This window comes from Giraffa tippelskirchi, chromosome 1 (assembly GCF_054371585.1).
Source record: "Giraffa tippelskirchi isolate mGirTip1 chromosome 1, T2T-mGirTip1v1.2.pri, whole genome shotgun sequence".
NCBI lineage: Eukaryota > Metazoa > Chordata > Mammalia > Artiodactyla > Giraffidae > Giraffa > Giraffa tippelskirchi.
This window is the reverse complement of record NC_137275.1, coordinates 142,156,595-142,180,052: the sequence shown is the minus strand read 5'-3', so window position 1 is coordinate 142,180,052 and position 23,458 is coordinate 142,156,595. Positions and strand designations below refer to the sequence as shown.

The 23,458-nt window shown below is 38.5% G+C and overlaps 1 long non-coding RNA gene across 1 annotated transcript in view; it reads right to left on the bottom strand.

Annotated features, from left to right (window-relative positions):
- LOC145538067 (uncharacterized) overlaps window positions 1–23,458 on the bottom strand; it is a 139,779-nt gene that overhangs the window by 26,338 nt on the left and 89,983 nt on the right. Inside the window, exon 5 of the long non-coding RNA XR_014076623.1 lies at window positions 5,725–5,887. This is a non-coding gene — a long non-coding RNA (uncharacterized LOC145538067). The remainder of the gene's footprint in view (window positions 1–5,724; window positions 5,888–23,458) is intronic.

Genomic DNA, 23,458 nt, shown 5'->3' with positions numbered 1-23,458 from the left:
CTACGATGGCTTCCATCCAGTTAAGAGGCATAACCACCAGGAATAAATATTTTCTGAACATCCACCATCTGCCCCACACTGTGATAAATACTGCTGAGCTCACCAAAATGAACCCAATGGCTTCCAGAACTTCTAGCAGCAACATGTTTCTCTAAAACCAACAAAAATAGGTACCTTTTCAGGTTACGTGTTTACTGTAAGCAGGAGTAGGGAAATACAACAATTCCATTTCCCTTTGTGCTGTTTGAGGAAGGGAGGTGAAAGCCCAGCTTTTGCCTTTGAATCATATACCTTGGATCGTACGTCAGGCAAATTGGTGGTCACCTTCAGGTCCTAACCCGCAGAGTAATCCACCTCAGGAAGCCTCGTCATTCAGGAAAGTTAGGTGCCAGGTTCCACAAACCTGGACTTGCTGGGGGAAGGCCTCTTCAGCCAAGAACAGCACAACCAGCAAGGGGTAGTGGGAGGCAGGAGCAAGCTCAAGGCTGGCAAGTAGGCAGGATGAGTCACTCTTTTGATGTGGAGTGGTTATTCCAAACACAGCGGAGGTGAGCAAGCATTTCCTTCCCCTGACTACTCTGACTACTGTGCAACAGCCCCTTTGTGTAGGCAACTGAGTCACAGGACAGGAAGACTGCAGAACTTAGGAAGCAGACACTGCTAGTATGTAACGTAATACAAGTTTTACTGAGATGAATTTGGTCTTAGCCTGGTAACATTTCAATCTGCTCTATAAAGTAGTTACCTCTTTACTACATTTCTAAAGCCCTTCCCCCACTCCTCCCTGTTCTTACTGGGGATGCCAACTGAGAGGTGTCCGTATTTAGCAAGACCTTTTCAGCAGAGTTAACTAAAGGACTCAACTAACTTTAGTTAGGAAGGTTTGTGTATGCATTTGTCTGATTGTCTTACTTATAGAATGAAAATGTCATAAACAAAAGATTATTAAACCCCTTGGTGGTTCTGGGAATGCCTGGTTCTTTCATAGGAACAGAAGATTCAAATGCTGGGTCATACTGGATCCATCTGGCCCAGATGGATCTAGTTTGACTATAGAAAGCAGATGGAAGGTACTGCTATTCCCAGTGGCTTCGACTTGGGCCTGATGTTGGTGTTTCAGCATGCTTCCTGCTGCCTTTCTGTGCTCTTCTTGGGAGCAGGGCCTAGAAGCCTGATGACATTTCCTAGACCTCATGTGAGTTCTGGTATAGGATCCTCTGCTAAGAGACACTTGCATGAGATTTGAAGGTGAAAGAGAAGGCACCATTATTGCTTTGTCAGTAGCAAGACACAGAGGGTCTTTGGTAGATAGGGACCTGAGCTTCTGCCAGTGACTTCTGAGGGCCCTCCTGCAAATCACCCACTTTGGCACTGCAGACAGCTGAGATAGCCCATGGAGGTTCCTTGAAACTCCTGTGCTTCCTGATTTCCTGAGCTTTAATGGTAGTTTCTCTGATTTTTCTTGTCATCCATGTTTTGTAATTCCTTCAATTCTTCCTTTTTAAAATAGCTAGAGATTGCTTTTTCTTTGACCAAACCCTGCCTGGTACCCACTTTAAAAGGTCAAGGAATGCATCCAAACAATTTGCTTTCTACAACTTACTAAGGATCTATTTCCATCCAGTTATTCATCTTTTTCAAGTTTTTTAAAAAATATTTTCATTGAGTAATTCTTCTTGTGGCAACGAACTACAAAATGTACTACCCAGTCATAAAATGTATTTCATTTATTTGTTCCTTTTAAAAGTATTTCAAACCTTGGGTTATCTCTGGCATAATATTAATTAAATATATATTCATCTGCCATATATAATTTATCTCATTATGGTTATTGATCATATTTAAGGTATTTTGGTTGTTTAACCTCTTCTTAGATCAGAGAATATCATTTTTAACCTGAATTTCATTTTTTAAATTTAGTTGTCCTTGACTAAACCTTTTCTGGACAAAAAGTAGAAGGAAAGACAGAACTGAGCTAATTCTTAACAATAGTATCCAAAGTATGGAAGTATTATATATAAGCTGAGTAAAGAAACAAGATAAGACTTTGAGAGAAATTATCTCTGTAAATTAATGCCTTCCCTTCACAGAGATCAGTCTTAATCTTTGTTTCCTCCTGTCTCTTTTACATTTATTTTATTTTCATTTCCCAACTAGCAAAGGAACTAGGCTTATTTTAGATACTACTTACTTGAAGCTCAATACTGTAGGTAAGAGATCTGAGTAGCTTAAACTCTAAACTTTGTCATTGTTGGATAAGCATCTAATCAAAATGGAGTGAATAAAATATCATAGATGAATGAATTTGACATCGTTGGGTACACTTTACTTTTGCATGTAGGAAAACTATACTGACCAAAATACTCCGTGAGATTGTGGATAGTGCTGTTTGATTACTTGGCTTTCTCAGAAAGTAAGAGTTGGGTGTTCACTGTCCAAACTTGATCATGTCTCCTCCCTTTGGGTTGTACCATGAGACTTTCAGTATAAATCAGTAGTCATAGATTGGAAGCCCAGACCACAGACCAAAGATGGTCTGCAGATTCAGTCATTCATTCATTAACTCATTTTTAAAAAAACGTTGATCAAGTTTCCATTATGTGGAGGTTCTGTGCTAGGCACCAGGAATATAGCCATAAACAAAACAACCCAAAATGTCTGTCTCCAAGAAGTTTACATTCCATTATTGTAAGAGACAGGGGAAAAAAGTCAAATAAATAAAATGTATATATGTTAGATGGTAAGTGATTTCTAGCAAAATCAAGCAGGAAAGAGGCACAGGGGGTTGGGGAAAAGATGTGATTTCAAATAGGGTGACGAGGAAAAGTCTCACTGAAAGGGGGAATATTTAAGACAAGACTTGAAGGAAGTGAAGGGTTAGCTGTATGACTCTATAGGGAAAGAGCCTCCAGGCAAGGAAAGTGCTGGTGCAAAGGCCTTGAGACAGAAGAGTATGTTGCAGCCAGACACAGTGAGTGAATGGGGGCGAGAGAGATTAGAGAGCTGTAGGAAGGTGATCATAGAGATAATAAGGGCCTGCTGGTGGTCATGGTGAGAGCATGATAGATAGCATAGGTAGATGTATTCTGTTAGTAGTCAGCCCACTGGTTTAAAAAAAATCGGTTAGCTTCTAATACTTTAAAAGTAGGATACTTTATATAAACATTCTGATTTCTAATATCCCTTGGGAAGAAATGAGATTTGGCAGCATTAGATCTATATTACCATACTGTGACCAAAATGCTGAGCAGTAGCTGCCCCTTTAATATGATTCCAGGGCTCTCCAGTGACCCTTGTGTGCATGTTAAGTCACTTCAGTCACGTCCAGCTCTTTGTGACCCTCAGGACTGTAACCTGCCAGGCTCCTCTGTCTATAGGATTCTCCAGGCAAGAATACTGGAGTGGGTTGCCATGCCCTCCACCAGGGGATCTTCCAGACCTAGGGACTGAACCCACATCTCTTATCTCATGCATTGGCAGACAGGTTCTTTACCACTAGCACCACCTGGGGAAGCCCCAGTGACCCTTATTCCCCTATTTTTCTCACACATGCCTGCTCCACTAGGACCTGAAGGGGTTTTTGTTTGTACCGTATCAATGAAGAGTTGATGAGGTAGTTAATTTACTGAAGCATATGGAATGCCCTCTGACCTGCCTTGATCTCTTCCTAGTAAAAGTTTGAATGGAATGACTCTGGGCCTTGGGGGCTCCTGTTCTGGCTAAGCACCCATGCTGCTCTCTAAATGACCACAAATCACTAGCATAAATGTGCAACAAGAGTGACTATGTCAGCACAGTAACAGATAAGATTCAGGTGTCTGACCACTGTACACTCAGGAAGACAGGGCTATGGATCAGCCTGTTAGAAATTGTTGTTCTGGTTTTACTTGGAGCATTAAGAACTGTCTTTGAGTTGTTTTATTTTTTTGAGTATAAGCGACCTACAATACTATGCTAATTCAGAGCACACAACATAGAATTTAATATTTCTATACATTACAAAAGGATCACCAAGATAAGTGTAGTTACCACCCGTCACCACACAAAGTTATTACAATATTATTAACTATGTTCCCTATGCTGGACATTTTATCCCCATGACTCATTTATTTTGTACCCAGAAGTCTGTACTTCTAGTTTCCATCAACTATTTCCCTCATGCCCCCACCCACCTCCTCTCTGGCAACCACCTATTTGTTCTTTGTATCTATGATTCTGTTTCTAGCTTGTTATATTTGTTTGTTTTGTTTTTCAAATCCCACACATAAGTGAAATCTGTGGTATATGTCTTTCTCCATCTTATTTAGTTCAGTTAGCATAATACCTTCTAGGTCCGTTGACCTTGTCTCAATATTTCATTCTTTTTAATGACTGAGTAGTATTCCATTGTCTAAATCTTCTTTATCCATTTATCTGTTGGTGTACACTTATGTTGCTTCCATATCCTGTATACTTAAATAATGTTGCTATGAATATTGAGGTGCATATATCTTTTCCAATAAGTGTTTTCATTTTCTTTGGATAAATACTTGGAAGTTGAATTGCTGGATCATATGGTAGTTCTGTTTTTAAATTTTGAGAAATCATCATACCATTTTCCATAGTGGTTGCACCAATTTAAAGTCCCATCTATAATGCACAAGGGTTCCCTTTTCTCCATGGCCTCACCAAAATTTATTTGCTTTTTTGATGGCAGCATTCTGACAGGTGTGAGGAGATATCTCCTTGTGGTTTTGATTTGCATTTCTCTGATGATTCAATATCTTCTTTGGAAAAATGTCTCTTCAATTCTTCTGCCCAATTTACTGTTTGCTTTTATACCCAGAGTTCTAGTTTTTTGACAGATAACATTGAGGAATAGAGTTTAGCTGTTTCCACATGCCTTTGTATGGTGGCGGTGAGCAAGAAGAGAAGTGGGGAGAGAAAAGGTGTTGTCCAAAGTCAAATAAAATGAAGCTCTTTTGTCCTCTACTAATTGCCAATACCAAGTAATTGATCTGGACTGTTTGGAAAATCCACAAGGCTTAAAAATGATCAAATGGCCTCTATATGGATGGTTTTCTTGTCATTTACCCATAGGCTGATGACTCAGAAGCTATTATATTTTTTTCTTCCTAGTTCTTCTAGCCAAAAGTTAGGATTGAGTCAGCCAAATGCTTCCAAAATGAATTACAGAATGTACACTTACTCATAAGAAATGCCATTGTATAGAAAAGACTTGTTCTGGGGCAGTACCAACTTGTGCCTGGTAAATCTAGGTATTTAGTGGGTTTTTTCTTAATTAAAAGAACATGAGTAAGAATGATTTTTATAGCTAACCTGAGCTTTAATAAGTCTGCATTAAAGAATGGTCATTCAAATGACAATTTAGAAAGTTCAAGTTAAATACTTCAGAGTAAATCTAATCCCCAAACATTTTAAGGTGAAAAAGATACATAACAATTTAGTTACTTTCTTTAAAATGATTCCGGAAGATAACTGAAACAATCCTAAATGTTCAGCTCCAATACTTCTCCCCTTAAGTGAGAGAAATGCTTACAAGAGTAAGAACTTCATTCTAAAGTAGGTTTGGGAGTGTGGCTTGTTTGGGAAGGACTCTGACAGCAAGCAAACAGAAATAGTCTCCAAGATGAAAGTGGCAGAATCTCACTGGGTCATGGATAGAAGCAAAGGTAACTGCAGCTATGACTACAGTGAAAGTAAGTTAGAGAATCAAATACTTACCGAATTTAGACACTGTAAATTGTTCATTTGAAAAATGCAGGACACATTTGCTGAAATTCAGTGTTCACTCTGTTGCTGTCCTGGGTTGGATTTCACAGGCAAGAGACTCAGAGAAAAAGAGTTTTGTGCTCGAAGTTTAATGGAGATAGCTTGGAAGTAACACCTGTAAGAAAGCAAAAGAACCAGGATTGGAAAGAGGAAGAAGTTTATCTTTGATTCAGTAGCAACAGAGGTCACAGTTGAGCCTGTGGGGAAACGCGGGGGTTGGGATGACACTTCAGAATTGTCCCAAGTTGAGGGGTGCAGTCTCCTTGGCCAAAGGTGTTTCTGAAGAAGGGACTCATCTGTGAACTTTCATAAGCCAATGTGGCAGCTGGAGCAAGGAACACCTCAGTCATGAAAAGAGAATGTGGGTGGTGCTCTTCAGTACTTACTACGGTTAATGTAGTTTCCTGCCTCAAAGCCATAGCACTGGAAATGAATGACACACCAACTTCCCTGACTTAACACCGCACAGGGAGTATCACAGGAAGCAGTATGGTACAGTGTGTCATTTGGATGCAGAAAACCTAGGATCAAATTGCACTGGGCAACTTATTAGTTGAGAGCAGGGTCAGCTACGTAATTTACAGGGCCTGGTATGAAATGTAAGTGCAGAGCCCCTTGTTCAAAAGGCAGGAAAACATGCCATTAAAGATACTAAAATACAAAGCTTTTTTTTCTCTTTTCCCCCTCTAGCTGTCTCTCTTCCAACTTCTTATGGTGTTTTGATTTGCTATTTAATGCTGTTCTAAATAGAGAAGACATTAAATTTAAATCATTAGCATATTTATCTTGATATTGAGCAATACCAACCTAAAGTACAAATACAATTGTATTTATTTCATATGTGCCTATGTATTTCATTCTTAACAGAACAGTGAAAATGTTACACAAAACTAAGTTAGCTGTTTTATTTTACTTCTTGATACACACAAATTCTACCAACAATCTATTCTTTTAACTTACTGATAAGTAAGGAAGGACTTAAAAAAATGATAGGCTTCCCTATCGTTTTCTTTCCTCCTATGTCATAATTCTCAGCATAAGTGGTTGGATGATATAGATAAACAACATGAGTGTGGAAGAATATGATAGAGTTCCTTGGTTGTTTGTTTCTTAGAACACCATTTTCTTTTTCCACATTCAAAAAAAAAAAATCTAGTTTTAAAAGTAAGTTGACTTGATCATAGATGTCACATGCCTTCATTGTACTTGACTTGAGTCTTTCTGAACTTCTGCACATCTCTCAACAGAATTCTGGGCTCATGAGGCAGTATGGAATGGCATATATACTACTGTGCGTATCCCATCTGCTCATACTTATACTTCGTTGTTCTATCAGACTTCACTTACAGAAAACAGATTCGAAGATAAAATTTTTAAGAATTTCAAGACAGTCGCATGAGAATATTAACCTGTGAGAAGGGTACTACACGACTGCAAATGTTTCATGTCCAGGAAGCTGTCCCAGGTCTTGGGGCTTTGTAAATAATTTAATCTCTCTTAGCCTTAGTATCATCATCTATAAAGTGGGATGATTATGCCTAGCAAGTTAACTTAAATGATTTTCAGAGAACTAAAATACGTAAAATTGCTCTGTAAGGAGGAAGAACTAATGTTTACTGAGCTCCTATTATGAGTCCTACTCCAACCATAGTTTCCTTCATAGCTCAGTTAGTAAAGAATCCGCCTGCAGTGCAGGAGATCTGGGTTCAATTCCTGGCTTGGGAAGATCCCATGGAGGAGGAAATGGCAACCCATTCCAGTATTCTTGCCTGGAGAATCCCATGGACAGAGGAGCTTGGTGGGCTATAGTCCATGGGGTCGCAAAGAGTCAGGCACAACTTAGCAACTAAACCACCCCGCCACTCCAGCCATTCTAAAATACTTGCCTCATGACAACCCCAGGAACTCTCTAACCTGTAAGCCCTTACATATATCTTAGTCTTAGAAGATAATTCCTGTATCTCTGAACCCTTTCACTTGGTAATACTTACTCATCCTTAAATTCCAGCTTTGATGCTACTTGGTACAATAAATGTTTGTTAAGCACATAATCTGTGCCAAATGTTGTGCCAGATGAGGTTAAACTTAGAGACCCTGATCCACATTTCCAAGATGGGTTAATTATCTTCCTCTTGTGAAACTACCTTTATTATAGCATGTATCATATTATACCAGTACATTGCCTGCTTGTATGTCTATATCTCCCCTAGACTGTCTCCCCGATTTACTGAAGATATTTCCAGTGTATGACATGGGTACATAGTGTCATAAATAAATATTATTGATAGACTAAGTGAATACTAGCTATTATTGGAAAGAAGAGTGAAGAAGCTGAATCAGCAGTTGAAACAATGGTCTGAACAAGGAGAGAAGAATGGGCTAAAGAAATTAATCCATAACATCAATACTGGAATAAATAGTAATAATAAAAATTTTAATATACAAAAGGTAACATTTACTGCACTTTTATTTAGTCCAGGCACTATGCTGTGATCTTTTTGTATGTAATTCTTTTTAAAAATATTTATTTTATTTATTTGGCTGTGCCAGGTCTTTTTTGCAGCATGTGGGATCTTTCCATTGCAGCATGTGAACTCAATTGCGGCCTGTGGGACCTAGGTCCTTACCCAGGGATTGAACTGGGCCCTCGGCATTGGGAGTGCAGAGTCTTAGTCACTGGACCACCAGGGAAGTCCCTTGTATGTTATCTAATGGAATATTGTCAACTGTCCTGTGAGATAAGAGCTATCAGTAATACCACTTTTAAAATGAGGAAGCCAAGAGTTAGAATAAATAAGTAAAACTTAGCAGAGCTTTTCAGCCCTTCAGTGGTAGAGCTTGGACTTGACTTCAACTCATTCAGCTCCAAAGTTGTTCCATTAAGGACCTGGAGATATTAATGACAGCAAAGAAAGGATGAAAATGAAGGTAGAAGTTCACTAGACAAATTGGAGGTTAGGATGGGAAGACAGAATATTCAATTTTAAGACATTTCAGAGGTAGGCAGTCCATCTAGAGAATGACAAGGTGCAGAAGAGCTGATGTATGAAGATACTTAAAGGGAAAGGTCACTGGAGTGAGCAACTTCAGTCACTCTCAGTGAGATAATGTGTCTAAATTATATTAAAGTTAAAATACTATGCCAAAATTCTCTCTTTCCACAAATAAATCTTCCCTGATTCTCCCATCTTGGAAATTTTTCTTCTTCCTTTGAACTCACATAATCCTGTCTGTGTCTAAATTATAAAACAGTATTTAGAACATATGTGTATATGTCTTATTTCTCCATGCTACTCATACAATATATTATCTACTTCATCCTTAAACTTTTCTAAAACACCTAGGAATGGTATCTTGCATACACAAGATGCTCTCTTTAAAAGGTGTTGAATATATCAATTCAGTAAAAATAAAACTCCAAGTATTTTTGAACTTTCAGATGAGAAGTGGCTTTAAGATTTCTCTTTTGTCAAAAGGCAATTATTTTAAGTGCTGTTTATATTCCTTGAAAATTTGAGAGCCTTTTGAAAGGAATAAGAAATATTACTGATTTTTAAATTATATTATTACACTCCTCAATTCAGTTTTGACACTGATTGCATGTTAGAGAGATCTACTAGCTAAGTTGGTAGCAATGCAAATTTTTTCATGTAAGGCAATAATTAAAAAACCACAGTTTTTTCCACTGAAGTGTACCTACAAGTAATCATGGCTATATGATTGATTTATATTGACTTAACAGTCCTAAGAATTGGAAGATTCTACTGACATTGAAAGATATTAAAGCAAAGAAACCCAAAATACTGTAAGTCCCTCTTTTATTTGGTATTTGATTTATTGAGGGGAAATGAGAATGAAGTTTTGATAGATGTCAGTTTATTCCACATTAAAAGGGAAAGTGAAACTAAACTTTCAACTTCCATAAAAATTAATTTTCTTCCAAGAAGGAAATCTCTGGTTTGTGTTGTAATGAAATTATATTTGACTGTTGAATCATTGTTGTCTTGTAATCCTGAATATGCTTCCACTGAATTCAGGAAAGGCTATTGGAGTTGTAGAACACCTGTGAATGCAGATGAATTTTAAATACTGGCTGTGTCTGAGCATATTTTAAATGATGTGCATTATTACTAATTTAAAATCCTCTGAGTCAACAGTGACTTAGAAATTAGAATAAGCTGTTGAATCAGAATTTAGATTACAATGGAAAATCAAGTTCATTTATTTAGTGAGTAGAAATGTGAGTGTTCCAACATGATATACAGAATCAAATTAGTTAGCAATGATTTTGTTGGCTAATTTGGCAATTCAAATCTTCATTTCCAAGCACCACAGCTATATTAGTCTGCTTGGGCTGTAATAACAAATTCCATAGACTGGGTGGTCTAAACAACAGAATCCTATTGTCTCACAGTTCTGGAGGCTGAGAAGCCCAAGATTAAGGTGCCAGCCAATTCAGTTTCTGTTGAGAATTCTCTTCCTGGCTTGCCAAATGCCACCTTCTTTCTGTGTCCTCACGTGGCAGAGAAAGCAAGTTCTGGTGTCTCTTCCTCTTCTTCTAGGACAGCAACCGCCTCAGATTAGATCCCACTTTTATTACCTCTTTTAACCTTGATCACTTCCTCACTGTCCCTATCTCCAAATACAATTGAGGTTTGGGGCTTCAACACACAAATTTGTGGGGAACACAAACATTCAGTCATTTCAGCAATTATATTAATTTATTAAATGTTATATATATTTTGCTATTTTGACTAACTACTGGCCTATTTAAGTTGTACTCCAATAAGTTATATTATACCACTGGTTCTCAGCCCTGGCTGCACATCGTTATTGTTGTTGTTGATGTCATGATGATGAGCTGCCCATTTAGAAAAAAAGGGGGGATTTATGCATTTTATTCAATCATCTATATCTAAAATGTATTTGAGCTACCCATTTGATTTTTAAACTAGCCAAGACCATAAGAGACTACCATAAACAGTTATATGCCAACATATTGAACAATCTAGAAGAAATGGATAAACTCCGAAAAACATATAATCTTCTAAGGCTGAATCAGGAAGAAATAGAAGATCTGAACAGATCTGTTCCTAGTAATAAAATTGAACTGGTAATCGAAATATTCCCAACAAATAAAAGTCCAGAACCAGATGGCTTCACAGGAAAATTCTATTAAGCACTTAAAAAGGAGATAACGCCTTTTCTTTTTTTTTTAAAAAATAAATTTATTTATTTTAGTTGGGGGCTAATTACTTTACAATATTGTAGTAGTTTTTGCCATACATTGACATGAATCAGCCATGGGTCTACACGTGTTCCCCCTCCTGGACCCCCCTCCCACCCCCCCATCCCACCGCCCCAGCCCTGAGCACCTGTCCCATGCATCGAGCATGGAATGGTGCTCTGCTTCACATATGATAATATACATGTTTCAATGCTATTCTCCCAGAACGTCCCACCCTCACCTTCTCCCTCAGAGTCCATAAGACTGTTCTATGCATCTGTGTCTCTTATTCTGTCTCGCATACAGGGTGAGATAACGCCTTTTCTTCTCAAAGCATTTCCAAAAATGGAAGAGGAAGAATACTTGTGAACTCATTCTATGAGACCAGCACTACTCTAAGGCCAAAACCAAAGACACTACAAAAAGAAAAATTAAAAGATAATATCCCTGATGAACATAGATGCTAAAATCCTCAATAAAATATTAGCAAACCAAATTCAACAATACAATTGAAAACATTATACATCATGGTCAAGTGCGATTTATTCCAGGGATACAGTACTGCAAATCAACCAAGGTAATGCACCACATTAACAAAACAAAGAAAAAAATCACAGGGAGATCTCAACAGATGCAGAAAAAACATTTGATAAAATTCAATATCCGTTCATAATAAAAACTCTCACTGAAGTGAGTATAGAGGGAACATGATAAAGGCCATTTATGACAAACCCACAACTAACATCATACTCAATGGTAAAAAGTTGAAAGCTTTTCCTCTAAGATTAGGAAGAAGACAAGGAGGCACACTCTTGCCACTTCTATTTAACATAGTAACAGAAGACATAGCCAAAGCAATTAGGCAAAAAAAAAAAGAAATAAAAAGAATCCAAACTGAAAAGCCATGCATAAAAGTTTATTAATCAATAACAAAGGAGACAAGAATATGCAATAGGGAAAATACAGTCTTTTCAATAAGTAGTGCTGGGAAAACTGGACAGCTGCATGTAAAAGAATGAAGTCCAGTTCAGTTCCGTCGCTCAGTCATGTCTGACTCTTTGCGACCCCATGGACTGCAGCACACCAGGCTTCCCTGTCCACCACCAACTCCTGGAGCTTCCTCAAACTCATGTCCATAGAGTCGATGATGGCATCTAATCATCTCATCCTCTGTTGTCCCGTTCTCCTCCTGCCTTCAATCTTTCCCAGCATCAGGATCTTTCTAAAGAGTCAGTTCTTTGCAAAAGAATGAAACTGGAACAATTTCTCATATCATATACAGAAACAAATTCAAAATGGACGTAAGACCAGAAACCATAAAACTCCTAGAAGAAAATAAGGGCAGAACACTCTTTTTGACATAAGTCATAGCAAAATTTTTTGGATCTGTCTTCTCAGGCAAAGGAAACAAAAGCAAAAAGTAAACAAATGGGACCTAATTAACCTTTAAAGTTTTGGCACAGCAAAGGAAACCATCAACAAAATAAAAAGACAGGGGGCTTCTCTGTGGCTCAGTGACGAAGAATCCACTTGCCAATGCAGGAGACACAAGTTCAAACTCTGGTCCAGGAAGATCCCACATGAAACAGAGCAACTAACCCCAAGTGCCACAACTACTGAGCCTGTGCTCCAGAGCCCGGGAGCTGCAACTACTGAGCCCATGTGTCACAACTACTGAAGCTCGTGCTAGAGACTGTGCTTCGTAACAAGGGAAACCACCACAATGAGAAGCCCGTGCACCAAAACTGCAGAGTAGCCCCTGCTCAACACAACTAGAGAAAAGCCCATGCAGCAACAAAGACCCAACACAGCCAAAAATAAAGAAATAAATAGAATTATTTTTAAAAAGTCAAAAATAAAAATACAATCTACTGAATGGGAGAAAATATTCACAAATGATATGTCCCATGAGGGGTTAATATCCAAAATATAATAAACAGCTTACACAACACAATATAAAAAACAATTTAAAAAGAGGCAGAAGACCTGAATAGACATTTTTCTAATTAAGGCACACAGATGGCCAACAGGGACATGAAAAAATGCTCAATATCACTAATCATCAGGAAAATGCAAATCAAAACCACAATGAGATAGCATCTCACAACTCACACCTGTCAGAATGGCTATCATCAAAGACCAAATGTTAGGGAGGATGTGGAGAAAAGGGAATGCTAGTACATCATTGGTGGGAATGTAAAGTGGTGCAGCCTCCATGCAAAACAGTATGGAGGTTCCTCAAAAAACTATAAACAGAACTACCATATGATCCAGCAATTCCACTGCTGAGTATCTATTCAAAGAAAATAAAAATACTAATTCAAAAATATACATGCACTCAATGTTTATAAAAGCATTATTTACAGTAGCCAATATATGAAAGCAACCTAAGTGCCTGTGGAGATGAAAGGATAAAGATGTGGGATATATATGTATATATATATCTGTATATGTGGGATACATTTACACACATATATATACACACACAATGGAATATTATTCGTCCCCCCCAAAATAATAAAATCTTGCCATTTGCAACAACATGGATCGTCCTGGAGGTCTTTTGCTTACTGAAATAATTCAAACAAAGAAAGAAAATATTGTTTGATTTCATTTACATGTGGAATCTAAAAATCAAAACAAATGAACAAATAGAACAAAGACAGACTCACAGATACAAAGAACAAACTAATGGTTACAAGAGGGGAAGGTGTAGGGGAATGGCAAAATAGGTGAAAGGTATCAAGAGGTCTAGTATAACATAAATAGGTTACAAGGATGTAATGCACAGCACAGAGAACATAGTCAGTATTTCATAATAACTTTGGACAATGTGTAATCTATAAAAATACTGGATCATTATGTTGTACACCTGTAACTAATATAACTGGAAGTCAACTATACTTCAATAAATTTTTTTAAACATTTACTAAAATTGTCACTTCTAATTATCTTAAGTTTACACTTGGAAAGTATTGTGGTCACTTAACATAGTTATTACACAAGATGACTATTCAACTGGATATTTCAAAACAGCTCTTATATATTAGATGTAAAAAATAATAATAACCCAGTGGTTAGCCTGCAGTTTTCAATTTAAATTGGGTCTAAGGAATTCTAGTAGTAATAATAATAACAAACTTTCTTAATAAACATAAATGTCAATTTTTACAAATTTCCCTCAGAGAAATGCTCAGATTTATTGCATTTCCTTGTGCATATAATTTCCATGGATATGCTGGTATACTACAACAGAAAGTATTCCAATAACTTTGTACAAAATAATATACTCACTCCAGTATCCTTGCTTGGGAAATCCCATGGACAGGAGCAACCTGGCGGGCTATGGTCCATGGGGGTCACAAAAGTGTCAGACATGATTTAGTGACTAAACAACAACAATATGTATAGCTAAATCATTTTTCTGTACACCTGAAACTAACAACATGTAAATCAAATATACTCCAATGTAAAATAAAATAAATAAAAGAAAAATATATGCTAATAAACAATATAAATATTAGGCTAATAATAACTATTGCGTCAAGATATAATTGATAAATTAGTCTTTACAAAGGAACTTGCTACTAAAGTTCCAGTATATTTTATTAGGTATAATTTTTAATCTCTTTAAAGTTATAAAGTTCTTTGATATTCAATTAAAAGCTCTAGAATTTTCTTTCCAGGAAAAAAAAACACATTTACACATAGACCATATTTGGGATATACTCTTATGAACTCATCGACTATGAAGCTTCTTCATGAATTCCCAGTTAAAAAACATCTCCCTAGTTTATTTAGAAGGTATCTTAACTGTCAGAAACTCAGTTTCCAAATCACTTTTCAGGGACATGAACAAAATACAACAATCTGTCCAGCAAAGTCTAATTTAAAAAAGGTAATTGTGGAAGAGAAAAAAATCTTGATGCTTAAAAGAGGCCTTTTAAAGATCTTATGGATACTAGAGGCTGGAAGGAGGTTCATGTAACCCTCAGGTTTCACATGACCGCCTGCCACTGAGGTTTGCCTTAGAAAATCATCCTCAACTCACTCCTAACTCCACCTTCCTTTACCTGGGATAACATTTCGATTAAAAAACAACCAGGTGATAAATACCTTTTGGTCGTACCCTTTTCCTATTTATTCACATTGTGAAAAGCTTAAGCAGATGTGATTTGTTTGTTTCTTTCTCTCCAGAATATTTTTGATTTTTGCATTCTATGATTTAGTAATAACCTTATATCATGTATCAAAAATCAATTATTAATGCATTCATTTAACAAATACTTACTGAGCTCTTACTATATGTTTCAGTTCAGTTCAGTCGATCAGTCTTGTCCAACTCTTTGCGACCCCATGGACCACACCACGCCAGGCTACATGAATTCCTGTAGTTACCCAAACTCCTGTGATGAGTCGCTGATGCCATCCAACCACCTCATCCTCTGTCATTGCCTTCTCCTCCTGCCCTCAATCTTTCCCAGCATCAGGGTCTTTTCAAATGAGTCAGCTCTTCGCATCAGGTGGCCAAAGTATTGGAGTTTCCGTTTCAATATCAGTCCTTCCAGTCCTGAGGAGATCAGGACTGATCTCCTTTAGGGTGGACTGGTTGGATCTCCTTGCAGTCCAAGGGACTCTCAAGTGTCTTCTCCAACACCACAGTTCAAAAGCATCAATTCTTCGGCGCTCAGCTTTCTATATAGTCCAACGTCCACATCCATAAATGACTACTGGAAAAATCATAGCCTTGACCAGACGGACCTTTGTAGACAAAGTAATGTCTCTGCTTTTTAATATGCTGTCTAGGTTGGTCATAAATTTTCTTCCAAGGAGTAAGCGTCTTTTAATTTCATGGCTGCAGTCACTATCTGCAGTGATTTTGGAGCCCAAAGAAATAAAGTCATCCACTCTTTCCACTGTTTCCCCATCTATTTGCCATGAAGTGATAGGATCGGATGCCATGATCTTAGTTTTCTGAATGTTGAGCTTTAAGCCAAATTTTCCACTCTCTTCTTTCATTTTCATCAAGAGACTCTTTAGTTCTTCTTCACTTTCTGCCATAAGAGTGGTGTCATCTGCATATCTGAGGTTTTTGATATTTCTCCCGGAAATCTTGATTCCAGCTTGTGCTTCATCCAGCCTGGCATTTCTCATGATGTACTCTGCATATAAGTTAAGTAAGCAGAGTGACAATATACAGCCTTGACGTACACCTTTCCCGATTTGCCACCAGTCTGTTGTTCCGTGTCCAGTTCTAACTGTTGCTTCCTGACCTGCATACAGATTTCTCAAGAGACAGGTCAGGTGGTCTGGTATTCCCATCTCTTTCAGAATTTTCCACAGTTTATTGTGATCCACACAGTCAAAGGCTTTGACATAGTCAATAAAGCAGAAATAGATGTTTTTCTGCAACTCTCTTGCTTTTTCAATGATCCAACAGATGTTGGAAATTTGATCTCTGGTTCCTCTGCCTTTTCTAAATCCAGCTTGAACATCTGGAAGTTCACAGTTCACGTATTGCTGAAGCCTGGCTTGGAGAATTTTGAGCATTACTTTACTAGCGTGTGAGATGAGTGCAATTGTGCAGTAGTTTGAGCATTCTTTGGCATTGCCTTTCTTTGGGATTGGAATCAAACCTGACCTTTTCCAGTCGTGTGGCCACTGCTGAGTTTTCCAAATTTGCTAGCATATTGAGTGCAGCACTTTCACAGCACCATCTTTTAGGATTTGAAATAGTTCAACTGGAATTCCATCACCTCTACTAGCTTTGTTCATAGTGATGCTTCCTATGGCCCACTTGACTTCACATTCCAGGGTGTTGGGCTCTAGGTGAGTGATCACAGCATTGTGCTTATCTGGGTCATGAAGATCTTTTTTGTACAGTTCTTCTGTGTATTCTTGCCACCTCTTCTTAATATCTATATGTTTAGCATATGCTGTAATGGGGGATCCAATGAGTAAAATCACAGTCCCTGCCCTCATAGAGCTGACAGTCTAGTCAGAGAGACAAACTATAGTCAAAGAGTATAGCATAATAATCACAAGAGTCATAGTGCTATGCAGGAAAGGTACATGGAGCTACAAAAGGACATAATTGTAGTATTGGATGAGTCAGGAGGTCAAAAAAAGAGCTGAATGTGTTGCAATTTAAAGAATGAGTGAGAGTTAACCAGGTGAGTAAGAGTAGAAAAGCACTCCTATGCAAACACCCATGTCCTCTTTGTCTGAACTTGCTCCTGCCTTACTCAATTTGGTCTGTGCTAAGATATTTGTATCTTGCTCAAACAGTCTGTGCAAAGGCCCTGTGGCTATCAGTTCAGTTCAGTAGCTCAGTCGTGTCTGACTCTTTGCGACCCCATGAACCACAGCATGCCAGGCCTCTCTGTCCATCACCAACTCCGGAGTCCACCCAAACCCATGTGCATCGAGTTGATGATGCCATCCAGCGTCTAATCTTCTGTTGTCCCCTTCTCCTCCTGCCCTCAATCCTTCCCAGCCTCAAGGTCTTTTCCAATGAGTCAGCTCTTCGCATCAGGTGGACAAAGTATTGGAGTTTCAGCTTCAACATCAGTCCCTCCAATGAACACCCAGGACTGATCTCCTTTAGGATGGACTGGTTGGATCTCCTTGCAGTCCAAGGGACTCTCAAGAGTCTTCTCCAACACCACAGTTCAAAAGCATCAATTCTTCAGCACTCAGCTTTCTTTATAGTCCAACTCTCACATCCATACATGACTACTGCAAAAACCATAGCCTTGACTAGATGGACCTTTGTTGGCAAAGTAATGTCTCTGTTTTTTAACATGCTGTCTAGGTTGGTCATAACTTTCCTTCCAAGGAGTAAGCATCTTTTAATTTCATGGCTGCAATCACCATCTGCAGTGATTTTGGAGCCCAGAAAAATAAAGTCAGCCAATGTTTCCACTGTTGCCCATCTATCTGCCATGAAATGATGGGACTGGATGCCATGATCTTAGTTTTCTGAATGTTGAGCTTTAAGCCAACTTCTTCACTCTCCTCTTTCACTTTCATAAAGAGGCTCTTTAGTTCTTCACTTTCTGCCATAAGGGTGGTGTCATCTGCATATCTGAGGTTACTGATATTTCTCCCAGCAATCTTGATCCCAGCTTGTGCTTCATCCAGCCCAGCATTTCTCATGATGTACTGTGCATATAAGTTAAATAAGCAGGGTGACAATATACAGCCTTGACGTACTCCTTGTTCTATTTGGAACCAGTCAAAACTAATTGAATGTATAGGCCTAAGTGTAATTCATACTGCTCTTGTTACTACATACTTTTTCATTCAGATACTTGGAGCCTCAAGGTTTTTTGAGGACGGAAAGATTTCCTCTCCTTCTGCATCTAGATATATAGATAGTTTGGCTACAAGGAGGAACTTTGGATCTGAACGTGAGAAGAGATGACTACTAGCAGCTGGCAAATCACATAATCATTCCTTCTCAGGTCTTGATGTTTTTGTTAGGATAATCTATATAGGAACATTTTTGCAAATATATTTATCAGATAACTCTAAAGAAGACATATAAAGTGTAATGGATGTAAGTAGTGGTGATAATTTCAGTAGTAGTGGTAGTATACTTTTCTAAAACCTCATCCTGCTCAGTGTTTTCCATAAAGTGATTCAGTGGAAGCCACAGAGCTTCTGCTATGTGGCAAGGGCTAGGAGTGGGGAGGAGGTTTTTAACTTTAAGGCAAGGTATATGAGTCTGTAGAGAAAGTGTTCACTTTATTGGCTTTCAAATAGAAAAAAGCCATTTTCTGTGTGTGTTGGGAGAGGAACTGTGGCCTTTAAGTTCAGGAAAAAGAGCTAGACTCAGGGAATTCAAACCCGGGATCTGTAACAACCTAGAGGGGTGGAATGGGGAGGAAGGTGGGAGGGATGCTCAGGTGGGAAGGGATATATGTATACCTATGACTGATTCATGCTGATGTTTGGCAGAAACCAACACAATACTGCAAAGCAATTATCCTTCAATTAAAAATAAATAAATTTATAAAAAACACCTAGAGCTAGGAATCTGCAGAGCATTTTACAAAAAAGCAAAACCTATTGGGAAAAAAAAATCACGTAAAAACAATCAAAATATACTTGGAACAAATTTAATTCTTAGGCCAAGGTTTGATCAAAACACATATCTGAGCACAGATGAAATTGAGTAAGGCAAGAGCAAGTTAGGACACAGAAGAAGATCCCTGCTGGGCCAGCACAGAATCTCTTCCCTATGCAGATTATCCTGGGTGCTAGGGAGTGAAGAGTTGTCATCCCAGCACCCAGCTTTCATTCTTAGCAGCTTTCATTCATACATAACAGTTATAGGGTCTCATCTCAAAATACAGTTTCAGACATTTCCAGAAAGTCCTTTCTTGCCTTTATAAATTCACGAGTAGATGCAAGCCTACAAAAAGATCCTGCGGTTTCGTAAATCCTGACTATTGTCTAAAACTAGGATGTCAAGAGTGAACATGATCAGTCACTTCTGTCGCTCAACTGAATTCTGTATTGATTTCTGTTTTGTATTCCCTTATACTACATCTTGTTAAATCCTCATGTTCTCAACAAAACTTCTAGAGTAAGTTTAAAGCCAAAGCAAATTGGCACTATTTTGACCAAACCAGCCTCTCCCAATGTTTACTGATACATTGCTTTCTAACCTATATACAGCACCGTCTCCTTCACTAATGGGCTTAATGTAAACTCAACCCAATGGTCTATGTTAAGCTGTTTCACCTTCCAGCTGAACAATGCTCCCCTTTAAGATGCATCAGAGAACCAAAATTGCTAGATGAGACCTGACTCAACTTGTTTCTCTATTGTAGCATAAGATTAAAGCATTTTTTCACCTACTTCCCCCAACCCCCACCCTTTTCTAATCCTCTATCCGGCTGATTCATAACAGCTGTTAAATAACTAGACATTTAGGTAAAGGCAAACTGAACCTATAAATCAATGTGTGTGATATAATAACCAACTCTTTCCGGCACAGCTTGCCTTGGTTTGCTTTTTTTAATGCTGATGTCAGCTGCAGCATATGTATGAAGGGGTTTAGCACAATTGTAAATACTAATCTCCAGGCTGCTAATGTCATCATGGAAATGGATATAAGTAAGTGAAACTCACAGTACATTCTTAGACATATGATGGGAGATTCTGAAGACATATGTTTCCTCCAAGCTGCTGCAATCCTCCTGAGTGTGCATATATGCTAGGATTGCCTTGTTTGTAAACTACAGAAGCCAATATCACCTAGTTTCAGCAGGGTAGGGAATTTACAATGGTACAGAATGTCTCATCAACCCAGCGGCAGGGATGCAGAGGGGCCACTAGCACCTAGAAAGCCATAAAGATTTTCTTTCTATTTCATCTCTCTTTTTAAATTTTTATTTGTTTGTTTTTGGCTGTGCTGTGTCTTTGGTGATGTGCAGGCTTTTCTCTAGTTGCAGAGAACGGGGTCTACTCTCTAGTTGTGATGTGTGGGCTCCTCGTTGTGGTGGCTTCTCTTGTTACAGAGCATAGGCTCTAGAACACAAAGGCTTCAGTAGTTGTGGCTCCCAGGCTCTAGAGCACAGGCTCAATAGTTGTGGCTCATGGGCTTAGTTGCTCCGTGGCATCTTCCCAGATCAGGGATCAAACTGTGTCTCTTGCATTGGCAGACAGAGTCTTTACCGCTGAACCACCAGGGAAGCCCTCCATTTCATCTCTTTTAGTCCATCTGTTCATTTTTTTCCCTCTGCCTTGACTAGGTTCCTCTGTGTGACAGATACTGGCTGGTTATTTGGCAAATTCATTTTCCTTTTCTTCTGGGGACACATCTAGACCACATTTTCCATCAGGTGTAGACATGTAATTAGTTCTTGCCTTCACTTTGAAGCCTGACCCATGAGAAGTTCCTTATAATTTTCTAGTCTCTCTTTCTCTTCATCTGCTGCCAGAATGAAGACGATTGAGACCTTAGAGCAAAGTGACAGCCACAGGACAAAAGGAGCTCGAGTCCTGAATAACTGCATGCCTCTCCCTCCTGCTATTAATGACACACGCTTCACCCCCATCCAACTACCATGGATTCAATGTGACTGAGAAATGAGGTTCTGTCCTGTAAAATTCTATTCTATTCTGTTAAGCTATTGCGATTTGTGAATTCATCTTTTATAGCAGTTAGTATCACTCAAAGTCTCCTTTCCTATTTTGAAAAATTCCCAACCTGCAGCTTCAGAGCATATATCTTACAAATACAGCCCCCAAATAAGGGAAAGTCTTTTCTCCATTGGTCTTATTTTCAGGAATCGGACTGATGGAACCAATGGGTCAAGTCCTACCCTTGATGCAGTCAACTTTAATGAGGGAAGTGAAGTTGTCACGTGCAAAATGGCCACTAGAGGGTTCACGAGGTGAAGAGAATAAAACCAAGACAGATCTGAGTTCCTCTTCCAGCTCTGCTGCTAACTCATTGGATAGTGTTTCTTAATTAACACACTTAGCTGTTTTGGACATCAGTCCCCACATATCAAAATGAGATATTTAGATTGTCATCTCCAAAGTCTTTTGCAACTTCATAACCCATAATGCTTCCTATTATGCCTAGAAAACAACTCAACTCTTAAACAACAAAATGAGAGTTTCCTTGAATTTTCTTGTCCTTAGCATAGAGATGCCCCAAATATCACAGGACCTTTTTGCTGTTCTCAGATACCCTATTTGGTGTCTAACATAATGTAAATATTATACCCTGAATACTCATTGGAAGGACTGATGCTGAAGCTAAAGCTCCAATACTTTGGCCGCCTGATGCAAAGAACTGACTCATTGGAAAAGACCCTGATGCTGGGAAAGATGGAAGACAGGAGGAGAAGGGGACAACAGAGGATGAGATGGTTGGATGCCATCACCAACTCGATGGACATGTGTTTGAGCAAGCTCCAGGAGTTGGTGATAGACAGGGAAGCCTGGCATGCTGCAGTCCATGGGGTCGCAAAGAGTCAGACACAACTGCGTGACTGAACTGAACTGAACTGTGTAATAATTACCCTACAGAGTTACTGTAAGGATTTTTAAAAATTCACTTTTATATGGCTCTAGTACTAAATGAATGCTTAATAAAAGCTTAAAAATGAACTTATCTCCTTATACTGCAACACCTAAATATCAGACTTCCACTTTTATTGACCTTCCTGTCATTAAGTCACTAGCCCAGGGTCTAGCACATAATATCTGTCTAATAAGTGTTATTAAATGAGTAAATAAATAATTCATATTATATGGAATATATAGTTAGTCTTATAAAAATACAAACCTTTCTCTCATATTAAAGTATTTCTTTAATATTATAGTCCTTCAACTGATTACTACTTATTAAGGATATCTCCACTTTTGCCAGAAGTGCACTTCTTTATGAATAGCCTAAGGTATGAAATCCTTAGGTCCCAGGGTTTCTAGTTTGTGGCTATTCTTAGAATTACTTGGGGATCTGGGGAGCTGTTTAAATATACTGATGCCTAGGTCCCATCCAGACTTACTGAATTGGAATCTTGGGGGTAGATCCCAGGCACCAAGGTATTTTTAATGTTCCCCAGTATAGCAGCCAGGGCTAAGAACCTCTATTCTGGCCTATCTGTTCACGTTGCAGCCATGTATTAAGTATATGTGTTTTTCACTTTTGTAACTTGGATTTTCACTCCTCTACTTGTTAAACGTGGTGTATTAGGCACTACATTAGTCAGAATTACCCAGGGAAACAGAATCAGCCAGAGATGTATATGAGAGATTGATTAAATTAGCTCATGTGATTGTGGAGGTTTGGCAAGTCCAAAATCTGCAGGGTAGGCTGCAGGCTGAAGACCCAGGGAAGAGCTGAAGTTTGAGTCCAAAGACAGTCTGCTGGCAGAGTTCCTTTTCTCAGGAGATCAGTGTCTTTCAGTTAAGCCTTTCAACTGATTGGATGAGTCCCAACAATATTATGGAGGGTAATCTGCTTTCTCAAAGTCTGCAGATTTAAATTTTAATCTCACCTAAAAATACCTTCTTAGAGAAACATCTAGAACAGTGTTTGACTAAATATCTGAGTACCATAGCCTAGCCAAGTTGGCACATAAAATCAACTATCAAGGGCACTTAGGATGCCAATTTTTGCCATTTCCTTTGCTAGTTAAAAGCAATTCCCAGTGACTCCCTGGTGCCCCCACAGGGCTTGCTTTACAAAAATCAATTTTCTTTATGGTGGAGATTATGACTGCTGCTCTGGAAGAAGCAAGAGAAGCAAACCTGAAGTGGCAGGGTTAAAAGTCTAACTCAAAAGCGCAGCTCGAAGGATGGCCGGGAGGATTCTACATCAACTGACTCGTCTGCCAGAGCTCTCCTATTTCATACTTGTCTCCCTGTGAATGTCTCTTAGAAAACTGAGCTACTATGTCTGTCAAGTGAATATGCACATTCATCTGTTCT